The sequence below is a fragment of the Schistocerca piceifrons genome, chromosome 1 (genome assembly GCF_021461385.2).
Source record: "Schistocerca piceifrons isolate TAMUIC-IGC-003096 chromosome 1, iqSchPice1.1, whole genome shotgun sequence".
Classification (NCBI taxonomy): Eukaryota; Metazoa; Arthropoda; class Insecta; order Orthoptera; family Acrididae; genus Schistocerca; species Schistocerca piceifrons.
In genome coordinates, this window is record NC_060138.1 from 723,685,348 (window position 1) to 723,707,734 (window position 22,387).

The following is a 22,387-nucleotide window of genomic DNA, read 5'->3' on the forward strand; positions in this document are numbered from 1 at the left end:
CGGGAGAGGCCGCGCAATTCGTGACATGGCGTCTCAGACCGCGAGGCCACTCCGCGCGGCCATTAAACATGATCTAGCCGCTTGGAACGCACTACGACCGCAGTTTTTGCTCTCGTGTACAGCTTAGAACCACTAGCGACCGTTTAACACCACTCGACGGCATCTGAACGTGATCCGAACCAGCAAAGGGTGCTAGTGCTTTTTTCATCCCTCCTATTTCGCATCGACCTGTGGTGTGATCACGGACTGGGTGTGACACTGACGCATGCGTGACCCCATTTTAACAAAACTCTCGTTCCCATCCACCAGCCTTTGTTGAGCACATTGTAAATGTACGTGTACAGAGAGAACCGGTGACCAGAGTATCAGGCGCCTGCAGGCAGGCCATGCTGCTTCTCTTTTGGCACTACAACACCGTTCCTGCGCCTGATAGTAGGGTAGCCGGAATTGAAGGGTATCGAAGGGGTAGCTGGTCTTCGTCACGGGTTCTGACTGTACACGAACATTTTTAAAATAGTAAAGGTGGACGAGTGACATTGAGGATTTGGCTGAACTGGCGAGTTTTATTGGAGCCTATGTCATTGTCACATCCCTTCATGACCACGCCACACGACGACACAAAATAGGAGCACTGAAAAAGTGAGAGATGAATACCGTAAGCAGATTCAGGAAGATGTAGATTGTAGTAATTATAAAGAGGCTTGTGCGGGATAGAGTAGCATGGAGAGCTGCAGCCAGTCTTCGGATTGAAGAATGAAACAACAACAACAATAACACGAATAATAATTTCATGTCGTTCAGTGGTCTGGTGTAAGTCTTTCAATTTGACTCCTCTTCGCAGACTTGCGTGTCTCTAACGTGGAATCCGAACCATGAATGGTTTCTGGCGAATGTGCACGTCATTGACAGATGAATGCTATATTAAAAGGCAGACTGAAAGTTTCCGTGGTACAGTTGGGCTTCGATCCACGACCGTTCGATCTGTACGCACACTTTTGTCCACCAAGCCGAGCTACTATGCTGACGTGCTTACTTCATCACAGATATTATCGAAATTCGTTCGCCAACTTCGTATTTCAGTGTTTGATCGGTATTGATTCCCACGAATTCCTCTCCTGTGCCGATCATCTCATAACCGTTGCAACCTACATCAGTTCTTTGCTGGATGTGTTCCACTCACAATATTACTGCTCCCTTTAGTACTACGTCAATTATTCCCTGATGTCTTAAAAAATGCCCTATCATCCTGTCATTCCTTCTTGTCATTGTTTTTCCATGTTCCTTTCCTTTTCCTGACGATCCTGCGGAGAACCTCGTCATTCCTTACCCTAACAGTCCACGCAATTTTCAACATTCATCTGTAACACCACATATCAACGATTCTTTTCTGTTCCTTGTGCGGCTGGTCCCGGCGCAGGTTCGAGTCCTTCCTCGGGCATGGGTGTGTGTGTTTGTCCTTGGGATAATTTAGGTTAAGTAGTGTGCATGCTTAGGGCTTAGGGACTGATGGCCTTAGCATTTCGGCCCTACAATATTTCACATACATTTGACTTTTTTTTCTGTTCCTATTTTGCCACAGTCGATGTCGCACTACAATACAATGCTGTGCTCGAAATATTTAGTCCTCAAATTAAGGCCTATGTTTCATACCAGTATACATGTCTTGAGCAGGAACGCCGGTTTTTGACAGTGCTAGTCTGCTTTTTACGTCCTCCTTGCTCCGTCCGTTACGAATTACTTTGCTACCTAGGTAGCACAATTCCTTAACTTCGTCTGCTTCGTGAATCCTGACGCTAAGTTTTCTCGCTGCTCTCATTTCTGCTTCTCCTAATTACTTTCGTCTTTCTTCGATTTACTCTCAGTCCGTATTCTGAACTCATTAGACGGTTCCATTCAACAGATCCTGTAATTATTCTTCACTTTTACTGAGGATGGCTATCTCAACAGGGAATCTTAGCACTGATATCCATTCACCTTGAATTTTAACTACAATCCATAACCTACCTTATTATTCGACCAAAGTAACGTATCAGTAGTCTAACGTGCAATACATTCTGGCGAATGTCCACATCACGGAGAGAAGAATTTTTAGATTAGAAAAGTAGACTGAAAATTTCCGTGTTACAACTGGGACTCGATCCCGTTCAAAATTGGTTCAAATGGCTCTGAGCACTATGCGACTTAACTTCTGAGGTCATCAGTCGCTTAGAACTTATAACTAATTAAACCTAACTAACCTAAGGACATCACACACATCCATTTCCGAGGCAGGATTGGAACCTGCGACCGTAGCGGTCGCTCGGCTCCAGACTGCAGCGCCTAGAACCGCATGGCCACTTCGGCCGGCGACTCGATCCCGTGATTTTCGATCTACATACCACAGCTTTTTTTTCCATTTTGTTCTCGGCATTTGGTCTGGATGGACGTCACATGACACCCCTTCAAGTTGATTGTAGAATACTTCACTTAGTTTCTTTTTTTTATTACTTTTTATTACTCTGACCGAACACGCTGATCTACAACACCGCTAGACCACCAGGCTCAACTGCTATGCCCCAAGCAAATGCTTCAGTGATTGGCAACTCCATGGAGTGGTGTGTGCACCCCGACCATATATGTTATATTAAAAGGAAGGTCAGCGTTGGTAGTAATATTGATGTTTTATTGATAGCAGAATCGATTTTCGATCACATAGTGATCATCTTCGGTTTTGTACACATTAAACTCAGACACTGGTATCAGGTTACAGTCACCGAAGATGATCACTATGTGATCGAAAATCGATTCTGCAATCAATAGAACATCAATATTACGATCAACGCTGATCTTCCTTTTAAAAATGTTTTAGTGTTTTGTCTCTACTGATATCAGCGATGTATTAAGCCGACCTTGTAGATGTAAGTCGCTCCATTTTTCCACAGGATGCAACGATGCAACTGAGACCAGTGTGCCGCACTGAAGCCGTTCAGCGACGTACGTAGAAGTCTGATGCTAGCACAGCACACTGACATTAGCGAGACCTTTTTCGCCGCCAGCGTATATGAAGGGCTGGCCGCGGTGGCTGGGAGCGGGACGGAAAGTGCGACAGCGGTGTGACGGGAGCCCGGCAGCCGCCAGCGGAAGCGACAGACGGCCGTCTGCGGCGCCCGCGTATCGAACGCCCGGCGGCCGGACCCGCCGCCTGGCTTCGCCGCGGCTGGCGCGGTGTGTGATCGCGACACGCTCCCCGACAACGCGCGCCCTAATTGCCAATCGATGCCGAACACTGGCAGCGCCCCTTCTTCTCCCCCTCCCCTGTCCCACCCGCCAGGATATTGCGCGCCGTCAGCCGCCGGGACGGACGCGTCCTGTCCGCCTCCGCGGTGCCCTCTTTGTGAGGGCGGCTCATAAAGAAGCCAGGCCCATCTACATCACTTTCACAGCGAACAACGAGAACGTTTCCTGATACCCTACCCCCTAAAACGAAAAAAAGAAGCTTAACAGAATGGAAACGAAATGAAGGATATGTTACGTGCAATGCAAATAACTCAAGGACATTGGAGGTAGACTTGTTCATGGTACGTTATGATCTACATCTACATCTACAGCTACATCTACATACGTACTCCGCATTCCACCATACGGTGCTTGGCGGAGGGTACCTCGTACCACAACTAGCATCTTCTCTCCCTGTTCCACTCCCAAACAGATCGAGGGAAAAATGACTGCCTATATGTGTCTGTACGAGCCCTAATCTCTCTTATCTTTGTGGTCTTTTCGCGAAATGTAAGTTGGCGGCAGTAAAATTGTACTGCAGTCAGCCTCAAATGCTGGTTCTCTAAATTTCCTCAGTAGCGATTAACGAAAAGAATGCCTCCTTTCCTCTAGAGACTCCCACCCGAGTTCCTGAAGCATTTCCGTAACACACGCGTGATGATCAAACCTACCAGTAACAAATCTAGTAGCCCGCCTCTGAACTGCTTCTATGTCCTCCCTCAATCCGACCTGATAGCGATCCCAAACGTTCGAGCTGTACTCAAGAATAGATCGTATTAGTGTTTTATAAGCGGTCTCCTTTACAGATGAACCACATCTTCCCAAAATTCTACCAATGAACCGAAGACGACTATCCGCCTTCCCCACAACTGCCATTACATGTTTGTCCCACTTCATATCGCTCTGCAGTGTTACTCCCAAATATTCGACGTGACTCTGTCAAGCGCTACACTACTAATGGAGTATTAAAACATTACAGGATTCTTTTACCTATTCATCTGCATTAATTTACATTTATCTATATTTAGAGTTAGCTGCCATTCTTCACACCAATAACAAATCCTGTCCAAGTCATCTTGTATCCTCCTACAGTCACTCAACGACGATACCTACCCGTACACCATAGTATGTTCTGTTTACGTGTTCCATAATCGTGTAACATTTTAAAAAGGACCTTATTCTCTGGAGAAAATTACTGGCATCGTTATTCAGCGTATTCGGTCAGGCGACTGGCCACTTTCAGTATAAAAATCCACATTCCACTGATGGGACAAAATCGCAACAGAGTACTCAAATTTCTGGAATACATCTGCCTAGGAAACATATTTAAGTGATTAACATTCTAAGATCACAGGTTAATGCAATTTCGAGATAAAACATTACAAACGTGAAATTCTCGTACATTCATAATCGGTGTAATTGCCAGAATGTTGTGAATTAAAGCACGCAGACGTGCATGCATATGTTGTGCAAGTGCTGTATGTCAGTTTGTAAATAACGAGTTCCATGCATGATGCACATGGTCAGCCAATACAGAGATTGTAACTCTTCAGGCTTTCCAGGCGAGATCTTGACATGTGGAATAATCGGGTTTACTGCCGGATGTTTGTGTCGCTCTGGCACAATATTTCGGCCACGTAACTCGTTGCCTTCTTCAGGTGCTACTTGAGACTGCCGTGTTGGAGGATCTTGTCCAGTATTTACGCTCAGAGGGCGCTGGGTGCTCTTTCTGCCGTCCGCGCCCGCCTGGCGCTGCCTGTAATATGTTTTCTCTTCCCCGGTGCTCCGTCGGACGACCGCGCCCGACTTTGTCGCCATCTGTGGCAGCTCTCTGAGGCCCGTCCTGGCAGTAGACACGATTATTCCACATGTCAATACAGGAATTGTTAATGCCGTTTATCGATCATGCTGGGGTTGTCATCCGCTGATGCCGCATATGCGCTCGACTGGAAACGGATCTGGTGATAAAGACAGCATGTCGACGCTCTATAGAGCTTGTTGGTTTACGACAGCGGTAGGTGGCCGAGCGTTATCTGCTGGAAAAGACCCACTGGCATGTTATTCATGAACGATAGCACAGCACGTCGAATCATCAGTTTGACGTACAAATTTGTAGTCACGGTGCGTGCGATAATCATGATCTTCTTGTCATTTGAAATTGCATTCCAGATAATAGCTCCAGGTGGAGATCCACTATCTCTAGCACGCAGACTGGTTGCAGGCCCTCATCTGGCCTCCTCGTAACCAACATTCGGCCATCTGACATCGGGACAGAACCAGCTTTCATAAAAAACGAGACTTCTACCTTCCCCCCCCCCCCCCCCCCCCACCACTGCCTCGCCCTATGAGTTATCCTTCGACACGAGTGAAACCGCAATAGCGGTGGTTTGGGCCCAGTGGAATACACGCTACAAGACGTCGGCCTCGGAGCTGTTCTTGAAATAACCGATATGTAAAAATTCTATGTGTCACTATATTGCCAACTGCTGCTCAGATTTCTGCTGGAGATGCACTGTTCTACGCCGAACACGATGGTTAAAATCTTATTAGATGCCCTTTTCGAGCTGACTATTGTTAAGACTTACAAGGTTAGTTTAGAAGTAGGTGGTGCATTACTAAATCTACAACAAGAAATTAACTGGAAAATATGCTTCAGTGAAATTTCTAATTTTGGAGTAATATGTAGGCATTTTCTTCTTTTTTTATTCTTCTTTGCCTTTTTCTATTTCGAGTTTAGGGGGAATACCAAGTGGGCTGAGGTGTGGATGCGAATTTGGATTGGGGAGGGGGGCTTGCTAGGGCAGTCCGTGCAGTTGTGCAAAGCCACTGTGCCAGGATGGCGTAGTGATTAGGGCATCTGCCTACGGGCAGGAGATCTGGATTCGAATCCCAGACTTGGTACAGATGATCATTCCTCGCTTCAGCCTGCATATACTCATCATTTTATATGGGTTTTTGGTAACATTAGCGATAGTATGTGGCGAGATGAGCATCCCCCAAGGGATGGAATCTGCATACTCCATATGTCAGCCTGTTGTTACAGTGTTAGAATTTCTTCATATTATTTGAGTAGCGTATATCTTAGATGGAAAGTGAATACATATACCGTTTATACCCGAATGTGGAAAACTGCTTACAAACTACACGCTGGCTGGCTGCCTCGTCAGCAATCGTCATTAAACCGCGAGGTGGGTTCTGTCTGAGGCAGGCTCCTCTGCCCCTCTACAACTTTACTGAACAGAAGGCACCGATTACCGCAAAATTACATTTTGTTTTCCTTTTCCACCCATTTCAGGTGCGTTTGTCTGACCACTTCATTTAAGTTTCAGGATCGTATAGTGAACAAATGAATGAGATTATTTTAAAATGTACAAGAGACGAGACTAAATTAAATTACTGCCCAGTCCACCTTCGTTATCAGTTCTTTACTATCAAAACCATCATACGAAAACAATGCGTCAATGAAATTGTTAGTGGCCGAGCGGTTCTAGGCTCTACAGTATGGAACCGCGCGATCGCTACGGTCCCAGGTTCGAATCCTGCCTCGGGCATGGATGTGTGTGATGTCCTTAGTTAGGTTTAAGTAGTTCTAAGTTCTAGGGAACTGATGACCTCAGAAGTTAAGTCCCATAGTCCTCAGAGCCATTTTTTTGAAATTGTTATTTTATTAGTGGAAAAGGCTTGGTTATTATTTTAGTTATGTCTCTGAACAGTTAATGTTGAAAATAGAAGACTGTTGACTTCCAAGAAGAAAACAAACAAGATTTGTATATGTTAACCTATCCGGTGTTCGTGCTTGACAGGAGCAGTACAGCAGACGTTAACTTGGAATTTTTTTCGATGTTTTATTCATTTTCATGTCATGGTCATATGGAGAAATGCGCATAGCCCCGTGCTACGCGGGAGAAGTTCTATGGTCGCAAAGTAGAGAAGAAAACGGAGTCTCTGTAAACTCATAAGCTCCTCTTCAACCTCGTGTTTCTGCGCTGTTTTGATGACGTTACGATAAGAGTAAATCATCTTCGGTCTTAACTACACCGTAACACAGTGGTACATAAGTGTAATGTCGCTTTGAATCTTTGTATAATGTTGTAGAGGAGGACAGAGCAATGTTCCTACACTCAACACTGTCTTTGTCTAGTACCTTCTTCCTTCTCGCACTGGACCCAGTTAGTCCTTTCCTTGTGACCTCCCGTTTTCGTAATCATTTTGATATGTATTCTGAGCGATCACTCTTACACAACAGACGGTAGTTTTACCTAATTTAAAGGCTTTTCTAAGATGCGGTTGTCGTATGGACTTCAGGATGTTGCTTTAGGAAATTAACGTGCCAGGACGGAAGTAAATACAGTTTTCTTTCTTTTTTCAAAATTCAAAAAGTTAACGAGCCCAGACTCCAGGATTGTGTAGAGCAATGCACAGGCAATGTGGGGTAAGGCTACGGCGCCCATATAGCCCCAGTGCCGTCGCATACGTTAGAGTTCCTCTAACGTCGGTCACTGATGAAACAGTGGCAGTTATCCTGGTCGACGTGAAAGAGAGAAATAAAGTGGCACAACGATCGCTTTCTGGGATCTGGGCTGTCCTACCGTCACATACCGGCTCGAGACAACCGTGCTACAACGACGTGCTCGAGTGTGTGGAACAGGCTGACAAAAGACTGCAGCGACGAGCGAGAATAAGGTACGCCATGTGTCCGTATCATCCCATCAAGTTCGCAACACAGTAACGGATCTTCTAGCCCTACCCACAGTCCTTGCTCGACGGCAGCTGTGGGGAACTGTCTTTATAGCGACAATTCGGCACCGTCTTCATACCGTCTTCCACTGTCCATACTCCAAAACTGCCTCAGACTGCAATAAACGGTGAACGACGTCGCTGGCTGCTGTTGGCTAGATACATTCGGAAGAATCCCACTTCAATCTGTAGTGGGCGATGGCTTGTCTTGGTTACCACCGTAATGACTCAATTTAGGCAACCTGCAGTAGTGGAAGAACATCGTGATACCACGATATATGGCAAACAGTTGCGAAACTCTATAGGACATACAAATTCAAGCTTTTGACAGTTGCAGCGATGCTGGAACTCCAAGCGGCTGACCTGTAGTAACTGAACAGCATTATATAAACAGAGAAACTGCTATTTTTAATGCTGTTACTTCCGTATTTCCCAGTCAGTAAAAGGACCTGTGATTTTACTAGTAGGAAAGGCAAAATGTAACTAAAATAGACCGTCTCCTACAAACGTCAACTTATAATGATAAAATCTGAATGCAGTCTGACATATACGGTTCAAAGTAGCCGAGTAGTATCATCTAAAATCTTCTACGACAAGAAATGAAATGTAATTTGCAGTATATAAGTTCAAAAGGAACCGATTTTTTGTGTGTCCGCACTCTGAACCTTTACACGGGTTGAAATTTGATTCGCTAGTTTCTTTACAGAGTTCACATGTTTCTTAATACATTAAAAACTAGACACCACTTATACATCCTTGGAAATAAAGCGCTGCTTATGCCTATAAAGGCCCTTTTGGTCTTTACCTATGTTCTTTATGTGTTCTGCTTACTAAGTATCAAAATGTGTGTGTCTCTTAATAAAGATTCCCTCTCCCGGATGTACATTTATTTCTCCAGCACGTCCATCCGTGACACTTTCTTCGTATTTAGGTGTAAATCTTGAGCTACAGGTGGCACATGTTCCATTACGTTCAACACAGAACGCATACCCGGCTCACTTTCGGCTGCCACTGTCGCATCATCAAGGAATCGTTTTATGTTAATTTTCTGTCCCTGACAAATAACAAGCGTTATTTATTGCCCTAATTCTCTTTTCAGTATACGAACACGTTTCCCTTACACTTTTCTGGCTGAAAATTTATACAACCTGTCAGACGACTCTTGTAATTGGCTTTGAAGAGAGTAACGTTTCCATATACCTCTCTTACCGAAACATTTTATTTCATCCCACATTATGAAACGCTTTTCTGTATTACGCACCGACATACCTCATCTGCATTTTAAAGTTGATTATCCACTCCTTCTATACAACATACATTTGTTTCGCAGTATATTTATACAGGCCAGCCGCTTGACTGCACTGCAGCAACCAAGTTGCAGAAAAACCCTGTGGGAGTTTCGTCACTCTTTTGTCTTGGACTCTGCTGATAGTTCGAGATGCCATTGACTGCAACTTTTCGGCTTGGCTTACGCTTACTGAGTATAGCTTGAAAAGTAGCTACCACAGTAGGATGCCCCCCTCTCCATACAACCTCACAAGAATACACTTATTGATCACGTGAAACGAGGAATTGGAAGTTTTCCTGGAAAGATTACCGTTATCATAGCTTTCCCAAGGCCGTGTTCGTACGACGTGACACACATCAAACATTTCTTATGTTTGCAGTTTGTTCATCATGATTTTTCATGATCCTTACGCTTCAAAGACTAGCATCTGGGTAATAAACGAATAACCAGGTTCACGGTGCATTTTTTCAGTTGCAAGTTGTCAATGTAACACCTTCCACGGGCGACAAATCCTAAATTTCAATTTTCATACAGTTACTGACCGAATTTGAAAACTTTAAATACCATCATAACCCACTCATTATGAGGTATAATCTTACTAGAAGATTTAACATAGTAAGTCAGATATTACCGTTACAAACTGTGCATATGTCTTGAAGTAGTGTAGTTAATGGCGCACAAATTGCCTTGACTATATCTATCCATTATTTGAGAAAGAGAGCATTTAGCGACTTCCAACAAACCTGAATTACTTGAAATAAACCTTTAGTAGTAAAGTCCACAAAAACTATTTATAATCATTGATAACTAGTTTTGACTAAAACAGCTGCCCATCTTCAGATCAAGTAAGACATACACTACTGGTCATTAAAATTACTACATCACGAAGACGACGTGCTACAGACGCGATATTTAACCGACAGGAAGAAGATACTGTGATATGCAAATGATTGGCTTTTCAGAGCATTCACACAAGATTGTCGCCGGTGGCGACACCTACAACGTGCTGACATGAGGAAAGTTTCCAACCGATTTCTCATACACAAACAGTAGTTGACCGGCGTTGCCTGGTGAAACGTTGTTGCGATGCCTCGTGTAAGGAGGAGAAATGCGTACCATCACGTTTCCGACTTTGATAAAGGTCGGATTGTAGCCTATCGTAATTGCGGTTTATCGTATCGCGACATCACTGCTCGCGTTGATCGAGAACCAATGACTGTTAGCAGAATATGGAATCGGTGGGTTCATGAGGGTAATACGGACGCCATGCTGGATCCCAACGGCCTCGTATCACTAGCAGTCGAGATGACAGGCATCTTATCAGCATGGCTGTAACACATCGTGCAGCCACGTCTCGATACCTGTGTCAACAGATGGGGACGTTTGCAAGACAACAACCATCTGCACGAAGTTCGGCGACGTGTTTGTGGCCTGTCACATACAGATCTTGCAATTTCTGTACGGTAGGTTTCTACCTGTCTCCGCATTATCCGCAGAATATTTGAATGACGAAATAATGGGCCGTGAAGAGTTCCCACTGCGAAATCGAATGCCTTTGCAGATTTGTAGAAACGAGGACGTGCCGGGGGCTTGGCCGAAACCTTCGAGCGTGAAGACTGTTTTACGAAGGAGCTAAAATGTTAAGAATACTAGAACTTTTAGTAGGAAGAAATATATTTGCTCACATAGTATCAGATGGGTTAGATAGCTTGATTAGTGAAAGCTTTTCGGAGAGTGAGTCTTACAAACTTGAGCTCCGCGTCCTTCTCCTCTTCGAACATAAACGAATCGTTAACACAAGCCTTGCATAGCGTTTTCAAAAACTTCTGTCCAGTACATAAAAACCAATGATTTTAGTTTTACATTGGCCAGATAGTGAACGGAACTTTTAAATATAACTCTTTGAGTCTCCGTAGTATAGCGGTAGCGTTACCACTTCCCACGCAGGGAGCCCGGGTTCGGTTCCCGGCGGGATAATGGGTGTTGTGCATCCATCATCATTTTCATCTTCGTTGAGTCGCAAGTTCCCGATGGGGCGTCACCAAAAAAGGACTTGCAATACGGCGGCCGAACTCCCCCGAATGGGGCCTCCCGGCCAACAATGCCATACGCTCATTTCCATTCCATTTCCAGTGCTTACTAGACATTCAGACTAAAATGCTTGAGGCCTAATTTTTCCACATCTGCAGTCAACCAGTATTATCTGTTAAGCAACGGTGTTCTACAAAGCTGTGGCATAGTCGCGAATAGAGTCTGTCATCTGGGAAGTACAGAATATGCTTTTTGTAATTCCACTCAATTGTGTGATGTCGTCAGTGTATCGATTTGTGTCTGACCAGTAATCTGTCAGGAATAGGGAAACCGTACATAATTACTGTGTAAGATATTAAGATGTAAGGGGCAGTCAAATGAAACCGAAACAGTTGGGAAAAAGTAATTGAAATGTTTATTATTTCAAAATCAATTCCCATAACGGTTAATACATTTAACCCACTGTGTGACAAGACGGCAAATGCCTTGATGGAAAAATGTTTGCGGTGGCGTACACAACAATGATGGTAACAAGGAGTACACCTCTTCGTCCGAAGCAAATCGACGGCCGCGAGCCTTTCTTCAGGGTTCCAAAAATACGGAAATCGCATGAAATGAGATCGGAACTGTATGGAGGATGTGTAAGAGCTATCCAGCGAAACTTCTGCATCGCAGTCAAAACAACATCAGAAACATGTGGGCAACAGAGTGATATTGTCCGGTCCGTCAACATTACTGGGCGTTTGTACTAGATAGCGCGCTTCAGCTGTTACGAAGTGTCCACGTACCGCTGTGCGCTAATTGTGTCACCGAGTTTCAGAAAGTCAGTGAGCGACGGGGCGTTGCAGTCAGTGATAAACGTCATTATTACTTTCCCAGAGCTAGTATGCCTGTTGTTTCGACTACTTTTCAGAAGTTTGGCTAGGAAACTCTTACACAGCCTCCATACAGTCCCGATCTCTCCCCATGTGGTTTCCATATCTTTGGAGCTATGAAGAAAGACATTCGTGGCCGTCGATTTGTTTCGGAAGAAGAGGTCCACACCTGGGTACAACCTTGGTGCCACAGGCAGCCGCAAACGTTTTTCCCTCAAGGCATTGACCGTCTTGTCTCATAGTATGGTAAATGTATTAACAGCTATAGCGACTGCTTTTGAAATTCTAAACAGTTTCAGTTTGACTTCCCCTTATAAACCTGGTAAATAGTAAATTATAAAATAATAAAAATGTACTGATTTCACATATACGGGGTGTCCCATTTATTTCGACTGCCCCAAATATCTTTTTATCCAGGATCAAAATAAAGAATGACCATAACTGCCTTTCTTGTAACTGTGTTCGTTACTAAAATATGAGCAGCAGTGCGTATTTTTTACAATATCAACACAATTTTTATTTGATAATCCATTTCCTCTTCTTAGAAACTGTTGAAAAACGTATCACAATGTACCATTCACATAAACACGCCGTCATAAAAAACGTAACAGAAAACTGACTTTGATTATCCTGTAAAACCACACAGTGCTGGTACCAGGGGTAACATAACTCATCGAGCAAAAGGAAAATACAAACCGAGCACTCAGTCAACAGTCCAGTGAATAGTCTGTGTGAGAGCGTAGAAATACTAGGCGTCTACGTTCTGAACACGTTTGACGGTTGACTGAATGTCTGGTGTATATTTTCGTGGTGTGCTCATTCGTTTGGTGTCATCACCACTGGATGACTTACTTTACCTCAGGTCCCTGGACTATGTGCTTGTAGAGGAGAGTCAAAGTCAGTTTTGTGTCATGTTTTTAGTAACGTCATGTTTATGTGAATGTTACATCGTGTACAATTTTTTGAGAGGGATGATTGCCAACTAAAAAATATTAGGGGATGTTTAAAGAAGATATTTGAAAAAAGACGTTGCTGTTCATATCCCTGCAACGAACAGTGTCATAAAGTAATTATACTAATAAATCTCCTCTGGCGCCGCGCGGGATTAGCCGAGCGGTCTGAGGCGCCGCAGTCATGGACTGTGTGGCTGATCCCGGCGGAGGTTCGAGTCCTCTCTCGGGAATGGGTGTGTGTGTTTGTCCTTAGGATAATTTAGGTGTGTGAGCTTAGGGACTGATGACCTTAGGAGTTAACTCCCATAAGATTTCACACACATTTGAACATTTTTTCTCCTCTGGTAGTTAAACAACACTTTCTTGATAGGCTTAGTTTACTTATGGGCAAAAAGTTCTGTGGTGTGACCAAGATAAAAGGACCACCCTGTATGTCAACCTTTATCTTAAAATGTGATGAAACATACCTCATTAAAACAGAAAGAATCTTATATTATCCTAAAAAGACTAACCGAGGTGACATCGATATAACATACAAACAATATTAGCTTATGTGATTCTTGAAATTTTTTTCCGGCGTAAAGAGTATTCTATGAAGTTTTGGGATTGCATACTGGTTACGTAGACTTCTTGCTACGATATTTTGGCTGAGAACCATTCACCCAAGTTTTGGATGAAGTGGGCACGAAACTCGACAGGGGTCGTTCATGTAGTGGCTGCCTTTGCATGTGAGTCTCAGCGCCAATTTTTGGTAAAAACTGTGTGAACTATCTGCAGTGCGAAATTCCTGAAGATGGCTGAATGGCTGTTTGCTGAAATATCGTGGCAAGACGTCGACGTCCGGCTGCAATCCCGAAACATCATGGAATAATATTTGCTTAGAATCATGGAACATGGATGAATTCTTCTCGGGTTATCAGGCGAGTGGTGACGTCGTTTTGTCGCAACGTTTCAATGTGTTTCGTACGAAACCCGAAAAGAATTCATCAGTGGAATAAGCCGAGAAAGACTGCAAAGGCATATATCATGGAACATGTACAATACAGTGCAAACATGGCTACAGTGTAGGCAGAAACATAATACGACTACAACTGGACTCACGGTCTTTAGTGTACGCAATGATCGGTAGCTGGAATTAAAAGACCATTACTAGAGTTGTCGCCGATCGAATACCTATCTTCGTCCAGTTACGCGAAGAAATGAGGGTGAAACATCACACACCTGTGCAGGGGGGAGAGAGGAAGCGATAACTTGGCTTACAGCGACCTAGCAGGCCGAGCTGCGGGCGTAAGGCGTGCTGCCCGCTTCTCATTGGAGAAAACGCCTCTCCGGGCAGGATAAGGGTTTGGTTCAAATGGCTCTGAGCACTATGGAACTTATCATCTGAGGTCATCAGTCCCTTAGAACTTAGAACTACTTAAACCTAACTAACCTAAGGACATCACACATATCTATGCCCGAGGCAGGATTCGACCCTGCAACCGCAGCGGTCGCGCGGTTCCAGACTGAAGAGCCTAAAACCGCTCGGCCACAGCGGCCGGCCGATAAGGGTTTGAATCACCTTGGAAACTCCGTCATGAGAGCGCTACATCGGTGCTCTATTTCTTCTTTAGTAATTCTCTCAGTCCTAGAACCAATTTTTCCAGTATGTTAGCGTGTTTTACTAACGTGAAGAGCACAACTGCGAGATATACTGCTACAATGAAAGTGAGTTACATAATCATTACTAGAGAATTTGAAGATACAGTGTCTTTTCGTATGCATCTATAGTGTGCTCCCACCAGATGACAATGGAAACACAAAGTATGCTGAAATGTTCTGGAGGTAACACCACACTATGCTAAATGGGGCCCACGGGAAATACGGACCCCGCGACGAACTTGTGACGTCACGCTAGTTGCCTAACATATATCGCTAACATTCGGCTACGACCTGGGCCATGTGGGAAATCAGTATCTCAGTAGAAAAATATGTAAAATAAATAAAGTCTTTACGTGGTCATGTATACTCGAGAGCGTGGGTGTAGAGAAACGCGTAGTTACGAAGTTTTAAAACTGATCTAAAGAGTAACACGCTCCCCGCTGGAGATGACGGCTGCAACCCTCAGGACTTGCGATGTCACGTACGCCACGGGACCAGTGTACCTCGCTGGCTGCGATGCTAAACTAGAGTTGCGAATGGTCCCACGACCTCGGAGTATCAAAGCCAAGGACGTCCGTAAGAGGATCTGCGCGCCAAAGCTCCGCAGCGCCCGGATGGCAAACAAGATTAACGAAAAGTTCGCTTCGTTATTGAGAAGAAGCTGCTTGTAACGGCTTTCAGTCATCTCATCCGCCTTGTCGTTTGACGATATCATGTTTATCGCTAGTTTTGGATTTGATCGAGGTGCCATCACCCGTTTTCATGAACAGAACGTGAAACTACGCCGAAAACCGTTCTCGTAATTTGCGAGACTTTAACAAATATGCGTGAACCGTCTAATCTATTCGCTACAAATATCTTCTAAATATCTGTAGAAATGGAAGCTTTTTTTTTAAGAAAATATTTTATATGTGATCAAAATACAATCGTTTCGGATACTATTGCAAGTAGTCTTCATCAGGGTGAAGCTAACTGCATTAGCAGCCGGAAAGTGCCAGTTTTATTAAAAAGTCGCAGTCACACATCAAGCATTTTTTCTTTTTTGAAATTGACTCCTGAAGTGGAAACGCACGCATTATTATCAAAACGGTGTTTATATCTAATCGAAATATTGACAGAACTATGATGTTTAACATATTTTGATTTTGTTAACCGATCACTTCCTTAAGACTGCTTCAGGTTGCGGAACAACAAGAAGTAAGCTTATTATGTTAATAGTGTCATCGTTTGAAATGATATTTTTCATCAAGTAATTTTCCGGTATTCTGGTAATGGGCCATGCACGAAACGCGGCAATTTGATTTTTATAATAAATGGATTCTTCTTCTCTAGCGACGTGAAGCAGAGGGAGAGCTTAGTTAATCATATAATGTCGCACGACTCGCGCGCTGCTTTGTGTTGAAAGTTAAAAAGAGCCCTCTTAACAGCACTAGAGAGCCCTCGAGGAATAAAATTATACATTTTTACAACCCTTAGCAAATATCTTGGAAAAAAGAGACGTGGAGTGTGCAGAATCAGGACTACAATTATTGTCGGCGCGGGGCAGGTCCCGATCGTTACCCTTTGTTTACGTGTGAAAACAGGTGACACAGCGATCTCGCATTCTTCGTCTTCACGTTTGGCAAATTCATTACCTAGTTTGCAAATGTTTCACAACAAACCATAAGGAGCGTCACTCTGTTGTTGCCATTTGTTACAAGCTACCGATTGCCTTCAGAGAGGTACATAGGTCCATTTTGAGCTAGTACTGCTTCCGTAGCTCAGTATACACATATAAAATAGTCTTACGTGGGCTGACCCATACCAGTCTGAGGACGATCGCTTGTCGGGAAGCTGGTTATCTGTGGAATCGTTCCGGAATTATTTGTGGGCAACAGACTGAGTGACACGCCCTGTATTATCTAGCTGTCACTGTATAATCACGTGTTATTCTTGAAAGTGTCATTAGATTCTTAAAAATTTTGTGACCAACTTGTGTCGGTGTTATTTTGGAAAAACAGAGCTACAAGAATCTGCTAAAGCGTTCAAGCCTAGCATGCCCGATGCGTGATAGTTACGTCAGCGTGCTCAGCGCCGCCCGTGCTACAGCGTCCATACTTGTGGACTCGCATTAAGCGATGAGTACTCACGTTGCGAAGAGCGTCCGGTGCGGCGTCACGGCGGTGGTCGTGCCCTGGCCGCTGCTCGTGCTATGCTGGTGCCGCGGCGCCCGACCACACAGCACTGGAGACGCGGCTGGCAGCGTCGCCGCCGCTAGATGGCAGGCGGGCGCCTATCGATCGGCTCGCGCCTGCGCGGGGGTAGCGTCGCGGCGCCGGCGCCCACGTCACGCCGCCAACAGAGGACAGCAGCACGGCACGGCCGCGTGGCACCGAGCGCCTCGGGGTCAGCACGCACACCGGAGTACCCGGCAACAATACCTGAAAAATACACTCGCGGAGGACACAGTGCTTATGTAAGTCCGCAGACTCTCGAGGCGGTTGTCACTGAAGTTAGTGTGGCGTTCGCTGTGTTATTCAGTGGTTTGGTATTTAACTAATTTGTAAATGAAAATGATAATCATATTTTATTACATTGAGTAATTACTAATTAATTTTTCTCCCGGCTAAAGATTTGGTCAAGTTGCTAAAGAACTCCCAACTTAACGTCGTGTTAAAGCGTTGTCTGTAAGTTGTGTAAGTGTCACTAAATCCCAGTTCATACAACAGATTCTATACAACTATTGATTATGATGGAAGCAGTTATCTTCAGCAAAATGATCATTAAAACCACCGAATACCAGCCGCGCACAACTCTGACGTATGTCACCCGAAACAATGTTCTTCGCAAATCGTGCGTAATTAATTTCGGCTCCATACATCAGCTAGAAAAGTTTCTTATAAGGATTGTTCTATGAGCACTGTTTTTAAAGAACCAATCTGATTCGAATGATTTTCATTAAAATGAGTTCGGGACCACCGGTGCACATTTATTTTTACACATTTGTGTTATGTTCGGCATTTATGTCTGCAGAGTTGCGTAATTTGATTTGCCGCTGGGATAATTGTTAAGATGGCGGCAGACAATTGATAGAGATTTTCTATTGTTAGGGCAAATAAGTAAGTATTTGAAATGCTTATTAAACTCTAGAAACTCTACTTTCGTGTTGTGCACTTTTTAGACTTCATCGAGCAAACATTTGATTTGTTTCTAAGGAAAGCACAGACAAAAATGCGATACAAATCGCTATCATCAATGGCTGCGCTCCTTGCAGCGGAAAGAAATAATTAACACAGATAATGCTTACTGAGAGAGGAATTAAAGTTACAAATAATTATTCACTCATATTTATAATAATAATGAACTCTATTCTCAAGTAATAATTAACAAATAATTATAATTTCTTAACAGACCTCAGTTTGATACGCGTCCGCAACCTACAAAAGCCAACCAACAAAAGGTAAAAAACAAAGGAAGACAATCGCAGATCATAAAAGGAATTTACAATTATCATTGTCTTTGTATGATACACATCGATATGTCCAATTACATCATAGAATATTATATAAATAATTAGTATTTATCATCGTTTTCAATGTTTTTTTTATGTCGAATAGATAATGTTTATTACTGTTAGAGGCATAATTTCCTCTCGTCGCACTGTAGCTAAAATTTATCTCGTGGATCTTACATTAGTCTTCTGGGTTCTTAGGCGGCGTCATATTTGTTCAGACAAACGACGTTTCAACTCCTCTACTTCAGGATCTTGTGGTGTCCTCTTTAGAGTAAGCACTGTCAGAGACCATTTTTTTTTCTTCCCAAAAGGATGGGGCCCCTCCACGACCACACCAGCGTGGTGACCAAACCAAAAATTCTACTGTCACCTCCGTATACCATGTTAGTTTTTGAATAAGGAGTCACAGGATGCGGGCTGTGATGTTATCCATACATTTGGATAGGATTACTCATTAACATGGTCCATCAGGAGACAGAAAGTGGACGAAAGCGGTTGTAAGGGCAGAGGAAAAAAAAAGCGCCAAGTAAAAAAACCTCTGCGACATTGGGCGGGTAGTAAGGGCAGTAGCGGCTTGCTAGCTGCGACAGTGCATGCAAGGTGTGGTTATGTTAGTGCGAGGTATCGTGCATCGTTACCTTTGCCGTTGCGGAAGCTCGTTGTGGGGCTTGCTGCAGTTACTGCGTCCCAGTAACAGTTCAAGTTCGTCATACATTAGTAGGCGATCGGTCGTAGATCGGCTCACAGACAGTGTAGGGGGTGTGTGTGGCTGGTTTGCGTGCTGAGTACAGTACGGTTTCCCTGAGGTTTCCTGTTTTTCGGCGGGTCGAGCATCTGCGGTTACCAGTAGTAGCTGTGTTGCAGGGGCTCGCCAGTACTGTCGTGTTAACGAGCTATGAACCATAGCTGTTTAGTTCCTTGCCAATAGTGTCTTTGGTCTATTATGTTTCCATCTTTGGTTGTGGTCAGAGACCAGCGTCGCCTTCCCTTATATACGGGAGTTTTTCCGCGCCTGTCCTTGAGAAGTAGGATTATTGGGTGCAAAACCTTGGGCTGCCATTCGTGGGCTATCCTTACTGGATAGTAAGAGAAATTTTATTGCGCTAATGCCGAAATTCTGTAAGACTCCTGTGGCTACCATTAGTCAGCCAAAGTCATTCGTTAGAACGTGGTTTTCTCGCACATACGCTGGAGAAGAGCTATTGGTTAAAATTCATCCTTCTGCTATTGGTGGGCCCACGTAATTGACTAGAAGCGAAACGGGCAGAACATGAGAGGGCTAATGTTTATCCAGAGTACCATTATCCGCAGAGGTGGCTTCCAGGGCGTTGTTTGTATTGCTCAAAGGAAATTGGAAATTTGTGGTAAGGTCTTATGGGACCAAACTGCTGAGGTGATCGGTCCCTAAGCTTACTCACTACTTAACCTAGCTAACTTACGCTAACGACGACACACACACACACACACACACACACACACACACACACACACACACACACACACACCCATGCCCGAGGGATGACTCGAACCTCCACGAGGGGAGCCGCGCGGACTGTGACAAGACGTCCTAGACCGCGCGGCTACCCCGCGCGGCTATTGCTCAACGCCGCGGTCGTATATTCACTTCCTTGATGGGAAGGAGCCCGGATGCCGGAAGCATATAGCCGTCCCTGTATTGGAGTTACATGCGTTCTTAAATATTGCAATCCCTTCTCCGACTTTCCTTCTATAGATGTTGGTTTCCTTAACCAACAAACATACGTTATTGAATTTGATTTCTAGGCCACAGTTCTCGTAATGTTCCGCTATCGCCAATTTCATACTTTGTTTCAGGAGCGTGTGGCTTTCGTGTTCCTTAATACGTTCTTAAACAGTCTTTCTCGTTTCGCCTACATACACTTTGCCATAGCCACAAGTCATTCCATGGACGCCCGCAGTTTGGGAGGTAATCATATATGGGAAACCCCTCCCGCCGGAGGTTCGAGTCCTCCCTCGGGGGAGTGGCCGAGCGGTTCTAGGCGCTACAGTCTGGAACCGCGCGACCGCTACGGTCGCAGGTTCGAATCCTGCCTCGGGCATGGATGTGTCTGATGTCCTTAGGTTAGTTAGGTTTAAGTAGTTCTAAGTTATAGGGGACTAATGACTCAGAAGTTAAGTCCCAGAGTGCTCAGAGCCATTTGAACCAGCCTCCCTCATGCATGGGTGTTAGTGTTGTCCTTAGCTTTAAGCTAGTTTAAGTAGTGTGTAAGTCTAGGAACCGATGACCTCAGGAATTCACACACATTTGAACGTTTTTTTGTATGTGAAACTCCTTTGTTTTGATTGAAGAAAGTGGTCTGAATACCGTTTTTTCTTACAATTCTGCTTACTGTATCAATGACCCCGGAAACCAACGGTAACTTTAACAGAATCAGAAGGCGGTTTTGTGTCCTTTCTATATTTCACTTAAAAGCTCTGTCTATAAATAGACTGTCAACGTCATTGGCCTTCATTATCTTCTTTTACAAAATCCAGCTCCGATTCCAAGCTATGCCATCGCTGATACGGAAGGCACATTAGGACAAAGTTGAGCACTGCTTGCTTCTGGGCTGTATGTTTGTGCGAAGTGGCATCTAAATACCTATTTGTATTTCTAGGCTTTCTATATAGTCTGAGTCCTAGAGTGTTGTCAGATCATCTATATACCTGCACATCTTGGCATCTCGGGACGGAAGACAGTCTTCACTATCAACCTATTCGGGTGAATACCATTTAAGAAACTGTGCAACCCATGAAGCTCTTCGTCGACCCATATAACAAATGTTTTATCCAAAGAGGAGCCAACAGAGAGGCTTCAAAGGAGCACTAGTTAATAGCTATTGCTCAATTTGTTCCATAAAAATCTTAGCTGCTTCTCGCGACGTGGGTGACCGTCAGATAGTTCTTCGGCATTAGGGCAGGAAAACTGCTCTTACTAATGACGATGGCCCACCAGGCTCACCAATGGTACCCCAACGTTTTTTATCCAATAGTCCCACTTCTCTAGCACAAGTGCAGGGCAAATACCCTTTATAAGAGATGGTGATGTTGGTCTCTGACAGTGCTCACTCTACAAAGGACACAACAAGATCCTGAAGAAGATACCAGCAGATCGATTACTTGAAAAAAATGTGACACAGCCTAACAACCCAGAAGATTTTAACTTTAACAAAGTACTTGCTAACCCTAGGCGCATACACTTTCAAGAAATTACGTTCGCCTTATTGTATCCTTCCTATCTAGTCGCCCATCCTAACAACGGTAATTTCCTTATCTTCCATACTACCTTTTTTCCCTTTACTTTATTTCATTCCTCTCCCGACATGGGTGAGAGGTGGGCTATCAGCGGTACAAAATATTGTTTTTCAGTCAAGGGAATTAAAAAAATGTAAAAAAAAATGAGAAAAACTTTGGGACTGTTTTTCTATTGTAAAATTAAAAATCAAAGACCGATAGCTAGGAAACGAAAATACATACACTGTAAGAACACATCACAGAATGACAAAATTTTTCTGAGGGAAAAAAAAAACTGTAAGCTGATGTACTGCACCATCACGTAGCATCTCAAGGACCTACACAAGGTGAGAAGTATTTCGGGAGGATAAAATATTTTATGTAGGGTTGAGAGGTGGGGGTCGAAAAGATAGGGGTGAGTTAGAAAAATAAGTATAATGATCTGGTGGCATTTACGGTCGGGAGTCCCCATCTGGGGAAGTTTGGCCGCCGAGTTGCAAGTCTTTTCAGTTTACGCCATATTGGGTAACGTGCGTATCGATGATGATGAAATGATGGTGAGCACAACATAACTCCCAGTCTCCAAGCAAAGAAAACTCTCCTATGCGGCCGGGAATTGAACCTAGGCCCGCTGTATGGCAATCAGATGCGCTGACCACCCACAAGGGAAACACGACAAGTGCCATAACCTGATTTTCGAGAAACTTCGCTCACTGGAAGAGGGGTCAGAGTAAGTAAGCACGTGTCTCGACTTCTCTGTAGACACTCGACCGTTTCTGAAAATTTTTATTTTTGTTTTTCATTTATGTATCTACGTCTGTAGAAATTTACTACGCATATGTTTTTCATTGTTTATTAGTAT

At 44.0% G+C, this 22,387-nt stretch overlaps 1 protein-coding gene across 1 annotated transcript in view; it reads right to left on the reverse strand.

The window, feature by feature from the left end:
• LOC124772482 (follistatin-related protein 5-like) overlaps positions 1-17,016 on the reverse strand; it is a 503,208-nt gene extending 486,192 nt beyond the window's left edge. Inside the window, exon 1 of the mRNA XM_047249332.1 lies at positions 16,910-17,016. The gene's annotated coding sequence lies outside the window, so the exon portion shown is untranslated. The remainder of the gene's footprint in view (positions 1-16,909) is intronic.
• Positions 17,017-22,387: the final 5,371 nt, after the last annotated feature.